The 18,829-nt window shown below is 37.3% G+C and overlaps 1 long non-coding RNA gene across 1 annotated transcript in view; it reads left to right on the top strand.

The window, feature by feature from the left end:
- Nucleotides 1-18,829, top strand: part of LOC122233191 — a 149,909-nt gene that overhangs the window by 107,178 nt on the left and 23,902 nt on the right. The gene's annotated exons all lie outside the window — the stretch shown is intronic.

Below are 18,829 nucleotides of genomic sequence, written 5' to 3'. Positions count from 1 at the left end.
CTGACTGTATGTTCACGAAAAAATTTTATTATACTTTGGCTTCACACATACTTTAATAATAATAAGAGAATGCACTGATTGTGCAGACTTGTAGTGTTTTTGTTATTACGAGAGTCCTTTCTCCTCGTAAATTACTAAATCCACATTTACATCACTCTCCAGCACACGGTCTTCTTCTTACCAAATTTGTCAACTTCAGACGCCAAGCTTTCCCAGTAGAAGACCAAATCCTCAAATGGAATGACCTGGATTCCAGGTTGAGCTCCCACCAAGCTCCAACCTGCCTTTCCTTTGATAAGTTAATGCTAATACCCAAGCTCTCTCATTTGTGAAATTTTATTTATATGCACTACTTAGTAAAATAAAAGAGAGTTGAATGGTTTAAGAAAAAAAAAATAGATTTAGCAAGCACACAATCCATGATTATTCTGATTAGTTTAACTGAAAAGGAAGTCCATCTGGGAAAGAGTCTGAATGAAATCATGTTTTGAATATTTAGGGAATAAAACAGACACCATCTTGTCTTAGCAGTCATGTGCTGAGTGAGTAATGCTGGTATTCTTTTATGAGATTGTTTCAGTTTAAGACTGTAGTAAACGGTGCTAGTAAGTGTTTCCCCACTACAAGCATGGAAACGAGACTTACTCATAATATTTATTTCTTCTCCAGAGTGCCTTTGCAGACCTGAAACATCTGAACTAACAAAAGGCCTCCAACTTATAATATAACACAGCTGCTCTGAGGATTGCGTGCGTGCATGTGTGTGTGTGCAATGGGAGGGGATTTCCTTGTATTTATTCATTTATGTGCCCTCTGGAGAAGGGGCAAGTTTAGTCCAACTGGAATTCTAAGTGTCTTTTACTGGGCATTTGTTAGATGTAAAAAGTTGGCTCATGTCTAAAGCATCTTCCAGGCAGTGTGCAGCTGAGAGCCATAAAACACAAGATTGTATATCGTTTGGGAGCGGTGGCACTAATGGGTGGCATTTTCACAGTGAACAACTTATTTTTCTACCAGTGCAGAATAGTGCATGTATTATAAAGAGCTGGGATTATGTGGAGACTATTATCAAAAGCTATGTTGTATTGCTATTTGCTGTTAGTAACTATTTACAATCAATAAATTAACCTAACACACGCACTATGTTTTTAACAGGGCATAAGCGAAAAATAGTTACCAGCTCCAGTAATCCAGCTCTTTCTTTATTCTTCACATTTGTCTTCTCAAATTGGTCGAACAAAAGCATGGGAGAGCTTCAGTGGTACCAATTTAAGAACAATCTAGAGGTTTTAGGAAAACGCTCCTTCTTGACTCTTTTGTCTCCTTCCCAAACCTGTTTATTCCTTTTACTAACTGAACTTGGCCCTGGGAGTACAGTGACGAGTCCGTCTCTATCTGGGAGCTCAGAGTCTGGGTAGGGAGATGAGTGAATACATCAACAATTAGGATAGCGTGGATAAGTGCTAGAGAGACATGTTTAGAGCACTCTAGGGGAGCACTCTGGGCACTTATGGGGGCTCCTGCAATGTTGAGGGCAGTCTAAGATGACTCCCCAGAGAGGGTAGCATTTGAGCTGAACAGTTGTTCACTAGGTAGATGTGAGGGCAGGAAGCAAAGCTCACAGGAAGCAGCCTCTCGAAGAGGTGGGGATATGAGAGAAATGTGCTATTTCCCTTCTTGCCTAATTCATTTCTGCCTCCTGCCTTTCTGTCAATGCCAAAAGAAGGTAAGGAGACAGGAATTCAAAGGAGGAGGTGAAATAAAATATAACAAGAACAATTGCAGATCACGTTGCCATCTGTTGGACAAGTTGGCTACTTGACAGCAGATGTCCAGCATTTCCCTCCGTAGTAACTAGGGGAATCAGCCAAGAATGGAGAAACAACTACATTCATATAAGAAACTAGGGAAGGGTACCATCCAAATGCTAGAATTTCTAATTATAAGGCACATGAGACTTGTTTAAAGAAGATTAATCAAGATTGACTTGCAAATCATTTGCCTTAGAAATTAGAGCCTTCCAAAAATTAAGAATTCTAAACATACATTATTTTATATGGTCCATGGCTTGAGTTGGAAATGGACCATGGGATCATAGGAAAATCCTCTTCCTGGAAGGCCTTTGCCAGCTGCTGCTTACCAGACTTTGATGGTGTAAGTGCCGTAGGGGAGTCCAGTAGGGCTCACGAGTAACTGTCCCGAGAGTTCTGAGCCATGGAAGTCTTCAAGTCACTGGCCGCTAACAGTGGTGACGTTAGAAAGCTTTGGTCAAGGTCTAGACCGCTCACTGTTCAGAGGGCTGAAATAGGCATGGGCATAGGTGGGGAATAGTCTCCTGGAGGTGGCACAGCTTCTGCGTGGGTTTCCACAGCTTATGCCGTGACATCCAGCCACACAGGATGAGATATTTTGAGAGACACAGATGAGAAATTCTCCAGAAATGAGATTTACCTACCAGGACTGTCCACTACCCCACATCCCTCTGCACTCAGTTTGGACTACTGGATCCAGGAGCTAGAGATCAGCCTTACTTGGGGGAAATCAAGGAGCAAACAAGCACCCTGTTTCTGGGAGGTATACCAGGCGCTTATCAAAAGAATGAACAAAGAGAAGATATTTCTTTCAGCAAAAGTAGAAAAAAAACCAGACCTTAAGAAATATCCTTTTCAAAACAAATTATTGTGGAAAAAAGAAATTTTTTTATTGTCTAAGTAACAAATATTCAAAATGTTTTAAAAATTTCAGGTATAGAACTTCATTGCTGATACGTGTGTATGTGTGTGTGCGCGCGCGTGTGCGCCTGTTTTCTTTTTCTTTCTCTTTTTTTTTCTTCTCCATTTTTCCCCCTGCAACCTACCCAACACCCAGACTTTCTCCCTTCCTACTCTCAGGGACTCTCTAAGGAGTCAAGGCACTCCTCACGCTAAAGAAGCCTAAGGTTTCAGATTCTCCCCCCTTGCTTCCAAACCAGGCTGGCACATGAAGAGCATCTGCCAATCAGATGCTCCTAACCAGGAATTTAAGTTCTAAGAATAAAACGAAAGCCAAGGATACCTTAGAACTTATTCACTGTCATGGCACATGGCAGCCACAGAGTTCAGGACAGAAGTGCGAGGGCCAACGTGTCACCAGAGCCCGACGTCTCCCGGGCCCTTGCTTTGACACAGTGCCTCCCGCCTAACTTCCCTTGGTTTTTACCCATTTTTCAAGTTTGATCCTCTAGGCTTCGTGTGGATTCTGTGAGATTCATGATCTTCTTCCAGTAATTACTTGTCCCCTTCAGTTAGGCAGAGGTGGTATTAATCAGTAGCATCTAATACAACAGATAAGGAATTTTTTGTTTTAAGATTTACCTCACAAAAAGGTACTTTTGCACTCTCTCCTGGGCATTTCGAGTTTTCACAGGTACCAAATGTGAACACTTCTTGTCATAGCCCGTGAAGGTTCAGTGCTGGCATCTCCCCCAAGGTTGTGTCCTGCTGGTTAGGGTTCAGCTACCCTGGTTGTACATGCCTGTCCTGATAGATGTCTGGCTACCCCAGAACATATAACCTCGGTCACAGGTTATCTGCTTTCCCAACATACTCCTTGGAATCAACCACCTTCTATATCCTTAGTTGATGCTGTATTCCTCTTACCTGGTTGAAAACCCTACTCCAACAGTTTTTATGATCATGACTTAAGTGCTAGGCCCTGTGGAACACCTCACAGCTCAGTAAAGTTAAAAATGTGACCTAATTAATTGTGTGGAACAAGCAGGTCCGATTTCTCTTTTTGAATATCAGCCAATCATACCTCTCACACATGGGTGCCATAAAAGCGTTAGCAAAACCTTCTCATGGCTCAAAGAGAGATATGCCTGATTTATGATTTCTTGATAGCCCTTAACATTTCATTTGGATTTAGAGATGACTCTAGACACATCAATCAAACGAGCTGTTTGCAAATCTTTCTTCTCAGCTGTTACTGGTGCCAGATTGTCTAACAAATAGAGGCACAAACAGATGTAATTTGTGACTGGTGGTGACCGTTCTCTGTCATGCAATAGGCCAGCTGGCAGCACAATCCGCAATACAGTCTATGGCCTGACTCACAGACTCTTCATACACACGGACAGTGCTTAAATATTATAATTATAAAGTGATAAAAGCTGTTGTAGGAAATTGATTTAAACATTTGCTTGCAAACTTTATAGCTGGAAAATAGTATTTTATGTTTTGTTGTGGATTATATCATGTATTCGCATAATCAGATCACGCAAACCAGAACTTTCCTTACTTGATTAAAAAATATATATGGATTGCATGGCAACTATACTTTATTTGTTTTTTAATTTTTTAATGTTTATTTTAGAGAGAGAGACAGAACATGAGCCGGGGAGGGGCAGAGAGAGAGGGAGACACAGAATCTGAAGTAGGCTCCAGGCTCTGAGCTATCAGCACAGAGCCTGACACAGGGCTCGAACTCACGAATCATGAGATCATGACCTGAGCCAAAGTCAGACGCTTAACCAACTGAGCCACCCAGGCACCCCTGCTTGTCAACTATACTTTAATGAAAAAAATATATATATATGTAGTTAGGGTAATTGACAAATAGAACTTTGGTAAAAGAATCAAAAGAGTATGTAATTGACAGTCCGGAGACATGACATATACTAATATGTGGGTAAACACGTGCATATATATATATATATACACACACACACACACACACACACACACACACACATATATATATATACACCAACACACATATGTATATACACACACATATATACACACACACACATACATATACACACACACATGCATAACATATACATACACATATATACTCACACATAAATAGATGTTATATTATGAAATTATAGCAATTTTGTGAATAAAAAAGAAAATTTAAAACTTGCCAGGGTGTTTTCTTAATTATTTAGAAAATAAATCTTCCCATCTTTTGTACATAAGCTAATTTCACATGAATTTAAATAACAAAAAGCCAAACTATGTAATAGCTGGATGGAATATATAGATAAATCTGAATGATCTTAGCATGGGTAAAGATTTTCTAAGGATAAAAGCAACCTAAAGAATAAAAAAAGAGCAATACATTTTACTTCCCCCAAATTAAAATATTTTATATTATAAAAAAATCGTTAAGAAAACACCAAATTATTGAAATTCAAATTGTCCAAAAAATCGTACCTCTCTACTCTGTCCCATTTCTGAACCTATTGAAAAATAAAAGAGATCGGTCCGTAGAGACCAAGATATCACCTTTCTTAGTAAGCTAATCTTGGAGGGTGTTGCTGGATAGTAATAGGCAGGTGTGTGCTAATATAAAGTCGCTGAATTAGGTCGATATACCCATCCACTCACAGCTAGCCTTGGACCAACCAGAGCCTTCACAAAATACGGGGGCCCTGCCCCTATCAAACTCACAGCATGAAAGAGCAGAACAGAACTTGTTTCTCTTGTCTCACTGGAGGGAAGTTTGCTCCCAAACTCATCGATGGGATCATGATGCTTTTTTCTCCCTCGAAAAGAGTGATAACAAGGTCAAGATATCCAGGGATTTTATGCAAATAGATTCACACATAGAGATTAAGAATGACGTAGAACCTTTCTCTACTGAAGAGAAATTGGGGCGCCTGGGTGGCTCAGTCGGTTAAGCGGTCGACTTCGGCTCAGGTCATGATCTCGCGGTCCGTGAGTTCAAGCCCCGCGTCAGGCTCTGTGCTGACAGCTCAGAGCCTGGAGCCTGTTTCAGATTCTGTGTCTCCCTCTTTCTGACCCTCCCCCGTTCATGCTCTGTCTCTCTCTGTCTCAAAAATAAATAAATGTTAAAAAAAAAAAAGCTGTCTACTGAAGAGAAATTAAGGGTAAATACTTGTAACTGAAATCGTAATTGATTACTAACTATAACACATCAAGAGCTTATGTAAACTATATAAAATAAGAAAAAAATTCCAATTGACTATTCAGCAAAGGACATAAAAATTCACAGGCTTTTCTCCCTCTGGCATGGTTGTGGGAATAAAACCACAAACTCAGATATTTTTGTAGTGTGGGTTTGGATCCCGGATGCTTTACCTGAGGGGAGTAATTTAATCTCTTTCTTTCTTCATCTGTAAAATATTGTAATAATAATAATACCTACCTTGTGTGGATGTTTGATAAGGAAATACACCATCCTGTGCTTAAAGATTTTAAATTATTCCTGAAAATCCTGTCCTTAAGTGAATGACTATTATTTTTTAAAAAGCCATTAATTTAAATGAGAATATTCTATCCCAACTAAGCAGTTCCCTAAGCAGTGAGTACATAAGAGATACTCACATCCTTCTTTATAGCATTTATATTATGGAATTCAGACCCTTATAATCCATTGTGTGTGGTGACATGAATCTGTGGTAGGGCTAGTTTGAAGGGAGACATTGAAAACACCTAGAAAACATTATCAATCCAATGTTTAAGGCTACTGAAAAGATCAAACTCTTCAACCACTTAGAAGTATCTATTGATTGATATATTAATAATGTACTAATTGATACATTAATTAAGAAGCATACTAAGTAGTGTAATTTGAGATTTAAAAAAAAAGAGAGAGTGAGAGAAAGAAGCAACTGAAATACGGCGAAGAGCTTTTTTTTGAACCAAAATGCAAAATCTACACAATATGTTGATTATGAGCTTTCATGCACCAAATAATATAATGAGAAAGCAAAAAAAAAAAAAGAAAATGAAAAGAAACATAACTGTTTTTCCATGAAAAACCAAGTGGTCAAGAAATAAACATTATGTAGAGGATATGAGAAATATGCCAGAACTATAAATTTTGAATTCTATAGAATGCAAGTATAGACTAACTCTTTTCGTAGCCCCTGTGGACATTTATTAAAATTAATCCTAAAATAACACTCAAAGAAAAATTCGATAAACTTTAAAAATAAGAAATAATATTCTTTTTAAAGTAAAATAATGTTGTCCTACATTACTTTTGGGTTAACGGTATTGGGATATTTAGGATAACCTTAATGGCGATGATAACCTTAATATATCAAGAATCCTTAAAAAATAAGTAGAGAAATCATGAATTATTCTGTTTTTTAAAAAGGGGTAAAAGACATGAACTTTGTGAAATTCACAAAAATCAAGCAGGCCATAAACCTATAAAAAGTTTGAAAATATTTAATCAGACAGAATTTTTTAAAAGTTATACTTTATACTTACTTTGAAACAAACATATTTTAATATAGAGTATATGTAAATCAAAGGGAAAAATTGGTCCTGGGACCAATTTAAAAATAATACTTAAAAAATAGAGATATATTTTAAAACAAAAATTCTACTTTTAGGAATTTATCTTGTGGAGACAATTAAGCATGTGACCCTGTAATTAAGGAATTAGGCAATAGGATGTTCATGACAGTGTTATTTATGAGAACAGGAAACTGGAAATAATCCAAATTTCAGACAACATGTAATTGGTTAACTAAATTATGATATACTTTTACAGCCATAAAAACCCGGTTTTTGAAATATGACAAGGCAATTTGTTTCTAATACGTGGTTCATTTGAAAAACCTGGTTACAAAGCTCTTGCAAGATATATTCCATTTTTGTTAAACATGTGAATAGAAAACTCGGCTGTGCACTAAAATGTTTATAGTGATTTTATCTGTAATTATGGATTTTAAATTTCTTCCATCTGCTTAACTTTATTTTCCCATTCTACAATACACATATACGGTGAAAACAATAGTGTCTGTTAATAGTTTTAAGAAGTCATGTCTCCAATTTTTAATGCATCTAGAAATTGGTTCTTCAAGTTAGCAGTGCCATCTGCTGTTTCTTTAGAACAACAAGAAGTTTCAGAATTTGGGAAGTCAGTAATTCTTAAACATTGTGACATACTTAGGGGAAAAGAGGAATATATATGAAGAAATCTTATGAAATTCACTTAGTTTAACTTACATATGGTGCCATTAAAATGGTTTTCAAAATCTGAATATGGACTCTGTCATTCTTTTATCCCTTTGTTTTACTTTATAGCTTTATCATCTTCAATTTAAGAAGTAATCCAAGAGAATGTGAATTCTAGCCAGGTGTCACTGCTAGCCAGAAAATTGTAATGAATGCCAAGGCTCAAGGCAAAGTCATAAATGGGAAAATGGAACAGGTCAGAAGCTGGGGTAAAAACAAACAAGGATCAGATAAGGGAAAATTGGTTAGGACAACAGTAGTGAAAAAGAATGTGTTGATAGTGAAACAGTAGTGAAAAAGAATGTGTTCCTACCTCTTTTGTAGGAAGGAATGAGTATCTGTCACAAATATAAGTCTAATAGCTTATAGGAAACAGTAAGAAACATACAGCCTCCATTTTCCCATTCTGTCCGAAGGGGTTTAATAAAAGATTTGTCAAATGTAACCACACATCCAGATACATTCATATTTACAACAATCCCCAAATCTAGCTATCCTGTCAAAAAAAAGTCTAGATAACCTGATAGTACTTCTTCACAATAAACTGATGTTCAACCAGTGCTTCACATGTTACCTTTTTAATAGCCATTCTGTAACACTATTTTAGGCTCAAAATCAAAATCACTATAATATGTTAAAATCCACCACTTAAAATTGTGGGAGTCTGAGGAGCCCAAAGCAAAGACAGTGGTGTAAATTCAAATCTCCCAACATGGCCTCTTAAAAAAAAAAATCAGAATAACAAGAAGAACAAATAAAACTGTGCAAAACTCTTGTAGTAGAGAAGGTCCAAAGTTTACATGTAAAATTAGAAGACTAAAAAGACCAGTGAACTATATCTCATACTCATGACAGAAGTGTTCTTTGAGGTCAACAGCAGCCCATTAAAAACTGCGTGAGAGAAAAAGAGAAATGTCAGTGGACCTAAGATTGATCTAAAAATTACTTCCAGAGAAAGGAAATCAACCCTAAGTGTAAAAATGCTGAAAAAGGGTAGTAATTCCATGAAAGGGGCTTAAAAATGTATAAGAGGATATAAGAAAGCAATTGGAAGAGAACAAATTTTGGTGAAAGATAAGGGTTAAAAAGGTGAGAGAGACATGTCTTGAAAAATTCAGCGTAAATGAGAAAAAGAAGCAAAAGAAATTTAAGATCCTGAAAGACAAAAGGAAATAAAAATGTCAAAGAGCACACATTTTCTTTACTCTCTACAGAAAATCAAGCACCATCTAAAAAGAAGTTACACTTTGTTATACTGACAGAAGAAGGTGTTTTTGAGTAAGAATCTCATAAGGGGCATCTGGCCAGTTTAGTTGGTAGAGTATGTGACTCTTGATCTTGGTATTGTAAATTCGAGCCCTGCGTTGTGTGTACAGATTACTTGAAAATAAAACCTTAAAAACAAAAGAGTCCCAAGCAAGGACATAGTCTTTGTACAACTTACTGTTAAGAGAAAACAAAAATGCAAATCGAAAGAGTTTATCTGATGAACTTTTCCTCAAACAGAAGAAGAGCAAAGTAGGAGGAAACTATAAAACAGTGCTCCAAGCTGAATTAAATATTCTTAAACCAGTCTTTTGGAATTAAAACAAAAAACAGGTTACATCAAAAATCCAAGAGTCAAGAATAGAAGGAAATGAAATGGGAATTGATTGAATTGGAGGGGGAGGGGAATCATATAAAAAATAAAGACTAAATTATGGAGAACCCAAGGAAGAAAAGATGTGAGTGAACACTTAATAAAGTGTAATGAAAAATAGTAAGAAAACAACCTTGTGAATGAAAAATAAAGAAGAGGTTTTTAAAAGGCCAAAGAAAAGTGACTGAGATGGTATTCAAGCAAAGAAGAACTAACTTACGTATAACTGCAGTTTCAGAAGGAGGAAAAATTGACCCACCAGGCAAAATTGAACCACAATGATAAATGCTGTGATATACCCTATTAGACCTATTAGTCTGAAACTATTAGACTTTAAAAATTAGGAAAAAGAGGGATGCCTGGGTGGCTCGGTCGGTTAAGCATCCAACTTCGGATCAGGTCAGGATCTCCTGGTTTGTGGGTTCAAGTTGCACGTCAGCCTCTGTGCTGGCAGCTAAGAGCCTGGAGCCTACTTCGGATTCTGTGTCTCCCTGTCTCTTTCTGCCCCTCCCCTGCTCGTGCTCTGTCTCTCTCTCTCAAAAATAAGTAAACATTAAAAATTTTTTTTTACATTAGGAACAAGCTTCTCAAGGCCACCAGTTTAAAAAAAAAATAAAAAAAAAGTTCCAAGGACAAGATAATGAGACCAACATCAAATTTCTCAGAAAAGCATAAGTAAAGCGAGGCATCAATTGACAGCGTTTTCAAACAGCTTAAGGAAAGGAGGTGTGAACCAAGAATTGTAGAAAGGCAAGTTGCCTTTCAGATATTGATGCTAATATGCTAGTGAGCAGCTCATTCTGTACCCAACGGCCCTTCCTGAGAAATCTACTAGAACAGGAGCTTTTCATAACTGAAGATATGACTGAGGAAGCTTCAGCAAAAAAAAGACGGCATACATTTAATATGTTCAGTTGTAGATCTAAGTAAGATCAAAACAAAAATGGAGACAAGTGTGGTAGAAGAACTCGTTGTATGCTGTGTAAGTTATTCTTTGACAAATATAAACAATGCAACTAAACTATGGGAGAAGGGACAGCAAAAGGGGAAGGTAGAATAATTTTATTCTTTTATAAAACTTTTTTAATGTTTACTTATTTTTGAGAGACAGAGACAGAGCACAAGCGGGGGAGGGATAGAGGCGGGGGGGAAACACAGAATCTGAAGCAGGCTCTAGGCTCTGAGCTGTCGACACAGTGCCCAACGTGGGGCTTGAACCCATGAACCATGAGATCAAGACCTAAGCTGAAGTCGGATGCTTCACCAACTGAGGTAGCCAGGTGCCCCGCTAATTTCATTTTTTTTTAAATATAGAGAATGGAGGAGAGTAAATGGATATCAGAAATAACTAATAAAATGTTGAGTTAAAGGTTAAAGAAGGAAGAGAGAACTAAGAGTATTAAAAAATACGTAAGGATAAGGATAACACTAGAACTTTCTAAATAGAAAGAGATTTTAAAAGGTAAAAAACAAAACAAAGAAAAGATGCAATGTATAGAAAAAAAACTCAGCAAATGTACATTGTAATTATAAAATACCATGATAAACTTGAGACCACAAATACCAAGTTGATAATAAAAGCTCAAGGATATATAAAGCTTCAAACTCTGTTAATAGAGTGTACCTAGTCAAGTGCACATGGCAGTCACAAAAACTGATCATATGTCATGAGGAAAATATCAATCATTACCATGAAGTAGAAATGTTATACATTATCTTATCACAGAGCCAACAAATAAAAATTATTGACAACAGAAGTCCAGCTGGAAAATTAAAAGCCTTCCATTCAACAGTTCTTGCTTAATAGGTGATGGGGGAATACAAACTGAAATTACAGAATTTTCGAAAAATAATGACATGAAAACACTACATATCAGACTCTATTTGGTATATTTAAAGTACCGATCAGAGGAAGCTTCATAGCGTTAAACACTTTTATGAGCAAAACTTAAAGAATGCAAATAAATAAATTTCCAGCTCAAAATGCAAAGGGGAAAAAAGAAAGAAAAAAAAAGATAAAGCAAACCAAAGAAAGAAATAAGCAAGGAAGTAGTAAAGATAAAACCAGGAATTGTTGAGGTTCAGAATAGAAAACAGTAGATCTAATTAATAAATAAAATCCCCATTTTGTGGCAAAATAAAACACTAGACAAACACTAACTTAAGGAAAAAGAAAGTTAAAAAATACTAAATGAGAAATTGAGTGGAAACAAACTGAAGCAGAAAGCAATTAAAAATCACAAGGGACTGCTTTATAGATGTCTATACATGTAAAAATTTAAAACCTTGATAAAATGGATAATTTCCTAAGGAAATTGTATTTGTGTCCTATGGCTGCCATAACAGAGTTCCACAAACTTGGTGGTTTAAAACAAATTCTCATTGTGTTCCTGGCTCACTTTCATTGCCACAAAAATGTAAAGGCTACCACAGTTCAGTTATTTATTTTTCCTTTTGTGCGTGTCTCCGTAAGGTCTTAAGGACACATCTTCTTAATTCATCATTTTGTACTTACAAACCAAGCTTGATGTCTTTGCTTCTCAAACGCGGTGCATTTCTGCTTCTGAATTCCCCTTCTTGCTTAATAATGCCCATTGATCAATGAAATTATCTTAATGTGCTAGTCTCAAATATATTCTCCTAATAATTGATGGGGACTGATAGACTAGAGATGGTGTTATGTGTTAGATTTCATTGCATTACAATAAATTGATTGAAAATGTTTAAGAAATTGTATGAAAATATGTGCTGAAGTTTAAGGCACAATTGGATAGTTTATTTATTTTTTAACATTTATTTATTATTGAGAGACAGAGACAGAGCATGAGCATGGGAGGGGCAGAGAGAAGGGGAGACACAGAATCCAAAGCAGACTCCAGTCTCATCAGCATGGAGCCCGATGCGGGGCTGGAACTCACACCGCGAGATGATGACCTGAGCCGAAGTCGGATGCTTAACCGACTGAGCCACGCAGGCACCCCCACAATTGGACAGTTTAAAGTCCTCATTGTTATAAGAATAATGAGAGTTGGGGTAGTTTTTGGTTACAGAGTCAGATTGTCATTATCTGACAACCTCATCGCAGATAAAATCACTGTTATTAGCTCAGAGTATGTTCTTTCAGACATTAAGTGTACATATACATAACACATAAACGTACACACAATATATACACGCACCTTCATTTCTAAAAATGGGAGAAATACTGTTTGTACTTAGTACTTTGTTTTTATTTTTTAACTCCCAAAATCTCTTATAATTTTAACTTTCACTTGGTATTTTAGGGACTTGTAACAAGCAAATGAATAATTAAATTAAAACTTTGAATTCCTGAATATTACTGCATTCTATGATACTATTGAGTTTATATCATACATCTCTTGGACATTTACTTTAGTTTATTATTTTTTTAATGTTTATTTATTTTGAGAGAGAGAGATGGAGGGGCACAGCACGAGTTGGGAAGGGACAGAGAGAGAGGAGAGGAGAGAGAGAGAATCCCAGGCAGACTCCATGCTGTCAGCACAGAGCCCGATGTGGGGCTTGAACTCTTGACGCCGTGAGATCATGACCTGAGCCATGACAAGAGTCAGATGCTTAACTGACTGAGCCAACCAGGTGCCCTTATTTTAGTTTATTTTTTAAATGCTTCAGTTTTATAAATAAAAAACCTTTTGTGAAAAAATTACTCTCTTAGGATTAGTTCTAAAAATAAATGTTCTTTTATAATATTGCCAGTATTATAATTGAAAACAAGTTGCTAAATTACTGTGATGTAAAAAGCACAAAAATGATACATTGGCTAAATAAACCCAAGAGCTTATGAAAATATCAGTGAAATCCACACGACTCTAGTAATCTGAGAATAAGAAAAAATACTCATTATTATGAAGGATAATACCACATACTTCCATAGTACTGAAAAGGAAGAAATTGTTCAAGTAAGAGACAGAAGTAAGAGATGGAAAGTAAAGACTAAAAAAATACAATAAAAATAAATAAAAGTACATAAAAAGACTCTAATTCAAAAAGATAGACTGCAGATGAGCAAAAGGATAGAAATAATCGCCTCACCTGGAGGTATGGTGGCAGACGAGGAAAGAATTGAGAGACTCCTTGGCTAACACTAAAAGGATATTCCAGAAGAACTACAATAACAGGGGAAGATAAACACATTAGGAAGTCATGTAGAAGATAACTCAGTTGGAGATTGTTGTCTAAAACCACAGGATGAGGCCAGAAGCAGGATATCTAGTAGATCATAGCTAATGTCAAAGCACTGAGACTGAAACAAGGTTTCAGAAACAAGGTTTCTCTAGAAACAAGGTTTCTTCCTGCGATCATTCTACTGACCAACTACCTGAATTCAGGATATAACCCCCACAGACCAAGGCGATATAAAAATACGGTTCTAATGTTCACCGATTGCGGCGCTGATATTTGCTGATGGTGTTCGCTGCTAAGTTAACATTTTTCTACAGTACTACACCAAGATGATACGTAAGTTTAAGAGTTCTGGGCTGCTCCTTAAGGTGTACTATGGATGCGAACCTTCATGCCTAATGGCACTTGACAACACTATCATGCCTTTGTATCTGAACAAGGGGCCAAAACAATTTCTTTTTCTTTTCTATTTTTTTAATGTTTATTTATTTTTTGAGAGACCAAGAGAGACAGAGCGTGAGCGTGAGCGGAGGAGGGGCAGAGAGAGAGGGAGACACAGAATCCGAAGCAGGCTCCAGGCCCTTAGCTGTCAGCACAGAGTCCGATGTGGGGCACAGACCCACCAACCAAGAGATCATGACCTGAGCCGAAGTTGGACGCGCAACCGACTGAGTCACCCAGGCGCCCCTAGAACTTTCTAATAAAAGAGTTGCAATTATTTTCATTATTATCAGCACAGATTCTTACTAGAAGTTTAATATGGTGACACAAATGAAAAATCTCTATGAAGTATGAATGTACAAATATTCGTGTTTATTGACTCCATCTATAACTATTGCTTCAGTTTGACCTTCTTCAGGTGGGAGGAGACAGATAATGCATTTGATCTTGACCTACCAAGGTAATATCACAGAGGACGTATATAAAACTTTGTCCAAAATGAATACCAAGCCCCCAAAATCTGAACAGTCAATAGTCCCTTCAAATAAGGATCTGGGAATGGAAGACACTTGATTTTCTCTTTTGAAGTCTTTCAGAGTTAAGCACGTGAGCCACTGGAGGGCAGCAGAGACAGAATTTTAACACCAAGGTCATTTACCATTCGTTGACCAATTGCTGGATTTCTTCATTTAACACCTAAGGAGTGCCTACTATGTGCAAGGCATTCACTGTTTATTATGACCAAAGTCATATGTAAACTGTTCCATTAATTACTTCTATTGTGAAAGAACATTTGCCACGCATTTCTGTAGGGATCTGGATCCCTATTGTGTCTAGTGTAGACAAATCTACATTTGTATGCATAGTACATTGAGAAGTCATAAAATTATAGAATTTTAAAGATAGCAAGAAACTTACAGACCACCCATATTTACTAATTTCTGTTTGAATGATGTCACTATCTTTTCTGTTCATTCCTGTGTGTAAGCATGTTTATTGGTTTTCTTTTTGACTTGCTCATTGTGAAAGTGTGGGAAAATATAGAAGAGTGAAAAATGAAAATAAAATTCAACCATAGATAACTGTTGTGTTTTGATCTAATCCCTCCCAGTCAAATATACATAGATGGAGGTTTATTCACTTTCCGGATTTGATCTTGGAATCTATAGATATAGCTTAAAATTATGCTGTAACACTGAAGTGCCATATCCATATCAATAAATATTTAAAGAAAAATACCAATGACATAAAACATTTTAAGAAGTTCAGTACTTTTTATGTGTTACACTGTGCAGACCACAACAATTTATTTGGACGGAGTTCTTTTTATTTTTCTAGATTAGTTCATTTTAGTTTTCACCCTGCTCTCAAAAGAAAAGAAAAAGCTTTAAGTTGATTTTGGAGATGCCTTGTATTTTGATCCATCATAAAACATAGAGCAAGAAGAAGTCACGGAATATTCTCAGTGGGAAAGATTGGGGTGTTTATTGATTTCAGGATGAAACATTTTAATGATAAATTAGAACTAAAATGTGTGAGGGAGGGGAAAAGGGAATATGTTCAAGTGTGTGCATTTACCATCGGATATCTCAATTCATGTAGTCAAGTAGTGAGGCTGGGGATAACTTCCCTTACCTCCCACGGCTGCCACCGTCAAATGGTCTTACCAAAATCAAGGGGAAGAATACACGGTTTAATTTTCCACTTAGCAAATCATCACTAAGGTGTGCCAAGGCTCTATTTCACATCAGGAGATTTCCAGAGCAGATGAGGGGATATTTCCTGTCCTTGAGGGATATATAGTCTAGTAGGAGGCAGGCAAGTAAATCACTTGCTGTGTTAGGGGCTACAAGGTATAAGGCCTGGGGTGTTATGTGGTGCATAAGAGGTTCACCTGCAGGGGGCGTCTGTGTGGCTCAGTTGGTTAAGCATCGGACTTTAGCTCAGATCAGGATCTCCTGGTTCCTGGGTTTGTGCCCGTGTTGGACTCTGTGCTGGCAGCTCAGAGCCTGGAGCCTGCTTTGGATTCTGTGTCTCCCTCTCTCTGTGCCTCTTCCCCACTCGCACTGTCTCTCTCTCTCTCTCTCCCTCTGTCTCTCAAAAATAAAATAAACATAAAAAAAAAAAAAGGTTCGCCTGTGGGTATAGCTCGGGAGTAGAACATTTGCTGCCTAAGAGGCTCACCTAACCATGTTTTAGTCCTTGGAGAAGTTTTAGCCAAGGAGATGTTTAGGTTAGAAACTGAAGGTCAGAGGAAAAGGGTGAGACAAGGAGAGGAGGAAAAGCATTTGGCCAGGAGAAACAGAATGCAAAGGCCTGACTTACTCTGTGAATGGTTAGTAATTCATTATGATCAGGGAGCTAGGTGGAACAGCAAGGCAGAAGAGGTAAGCAAGAGTCACACCGTAAAGGTCTTTGTAAACCATATTGGGGAGTTTGAGCTTAACCATGTAACTAAATTTTAACTTTACAAAGTTAATTCTGGCTTGTATGTGGAAAATGGATTCAAATAGAATATACTGGAGGAAGGAGGTCCAGTTGCATCTACAAGCTGATGAGTAAATTTTTGTTATAAATTCTAAGAAAATGGTTGATTCTTTCCAGAAACTGATACAGACTCTAGACATAACAGGTGTTCGATGTATATTGAATAATGACTAAATGGATGAACCTATACTTGGCCTATTGTTATTCCATCTATGACCATTTCAATATCACTGTCTTAATACCACTTACTTTTACTTCTAAATCAGTATCACCCACTTGGAGTTGCACACACTGAAGATGTCAGCTGATTCATCCTCTCTTACCACCGTCAAAAATTGGAAAAGTCTGGGGGCGCCTGGGTGGCTCAGTCGGTTAAGCGGCCGACTTCGGCTCAGGTCACGATCACGCGGCCCGTGAGTTCGAGCCCCGCGTCGGGCTCTGGGCTGACCGCTCAGAGCCTGGAGCCTGTTTCGGATTCTGTGTCTCCCTCTCTCTCTGACCCTTCCCCGTTCATGCTCTGTCTCTCTCTGTCTCAAAAATAAATAAACGTTAAAAAAAAAATTGGAAAAGTCTGATTTTCATCTGAGTGTATGTTTTACATAGTTTTACATACATTTGAGTGTATGTGTTGCATAGAGGAAGACTCTGTTTACTTTGTTGGATTTCTTTTACCGGTCTTATTGCTTCAGCCAACTTCCCTCGGAGAATTTATTTTGGCAGTCTAGTCATTTGTTGAATGTTTATCCATAAAATGGATGAGACTACTTGCAAATTCGCCCCATTTTATGGTTCAGATTATAAAAGTAGATCTGCATATTTTAAAGGAAAACTTGCACAGATTGTGTACCTAGCACATAAAATATTGTTTCCTCGGGCACCGTGTCGCCTTAGGGTCAGAGGGAGAATCAGAAGGGAAATGTCTGATTATAACAAAATATTCATGTAGTTCTGTGTTTCGTGAGTCACAAACTTTCTCCGTCTGCTGTTTGTTAAGAAACAAGCTGGGGGAATGGAAATTCAATTTATTTTCTTCAAGAGACTTGCAGGGAGTAATTTCAAAACTGTAGTGTCCGGGAATAAAATGTTTTAAGCGTGGCAAAGCAATACAGGAGTAGATGGTACCAAAGGACTTTTTTTTTTTTAATATGAAAGAAAATCACATGCAGACAAAAGACAGTGGTAAGTCAAGGAAACATTTGAGTCATCTACAGCTATCCCTATCTTCATCTGATCATTTGATATCTGTGGTGTTCACTTGGGACGGCTTAAATATACTTCAAGTTTGTCTTTTGAACTGCAAGTTAATTGTCACTTGTGGTCAGAAAAATGGAAAGCAAATTTAGTAAGTAGCATTCCTTCAATAATTTTTAAAGATGCAAAAAATAGTTTTCACATATAGTCATCAAAAGCACGTATTTCCAACACCCAGATGGCTTGAATGAAAATATTAACATTTTCTAAGCCAAAAGTAAAAAACATATAGAGATAGTTTTATACTTAAATTCATTCAACGATAGTCCATCATTTTAATCACACAAAAATAGATTTGAAAGAGCCTTAAAACAGTAGCAACTCCCCCCACCCCGCTGGGATAAGTGGATGTTATTCTTCCTACTTACATATGCAGAAAATGGCGTTTAACGAGATAATACCACGTGGATCGACGAACGTAGGGGATTCTGAGTTTCACGTGGATAAATTAATGAAGGTGAATAGTATGGGGTAGCGCGCAACATCAGAGGTTAATTCGTTATGGGTGAATGGCGGGAGGGAAGTGGATGATTTGGGAAGTAGAAGGATTGTTGAAGGTGATAACTTTATTTTGGACGTGTTGAGTTTGAGATGCCCATGGAAAACCGGATGGCCGATCCAAGTTGTAAATGATTAAACAAGTCAAGAGGTTGGAAAGAGGTCTGGGCTGGGAGTGGAGGACTGCCAGAGACTGGATGAAGTCACTCAAGGGGAATGTGTAGGGCATGAAAATATGAGGCCAGAAAAAGGAATATGCATAAGGAAAGCTTTTGAGTGGTGGAAGGAAATGACAGAAGCTAGAAGACTAAAAAAAAGAAAGCAGGTGATCACAGGACAAGCAGTTTCCATTACCTGCTGCCATTAA

The sequence above is a fragment of the Panthera tigris genome, chromosome D4 (assembly GCF_018350195.1).
Source record: "Panthera tigris isolate Pti1 chromosome D4, P.tigris_Pti1_mat1.1, whole genome shotgun sequence".
NCBI lineage: Eukaryota > Metazoa > Chordata > Mammalia > Carnivora > Felidae > Panthera > Panthera tigris.
Note: the sequence above shows the minus strand (reverse complement) of the source record. Positions and strands in the feature narration are given on the sequence as shown.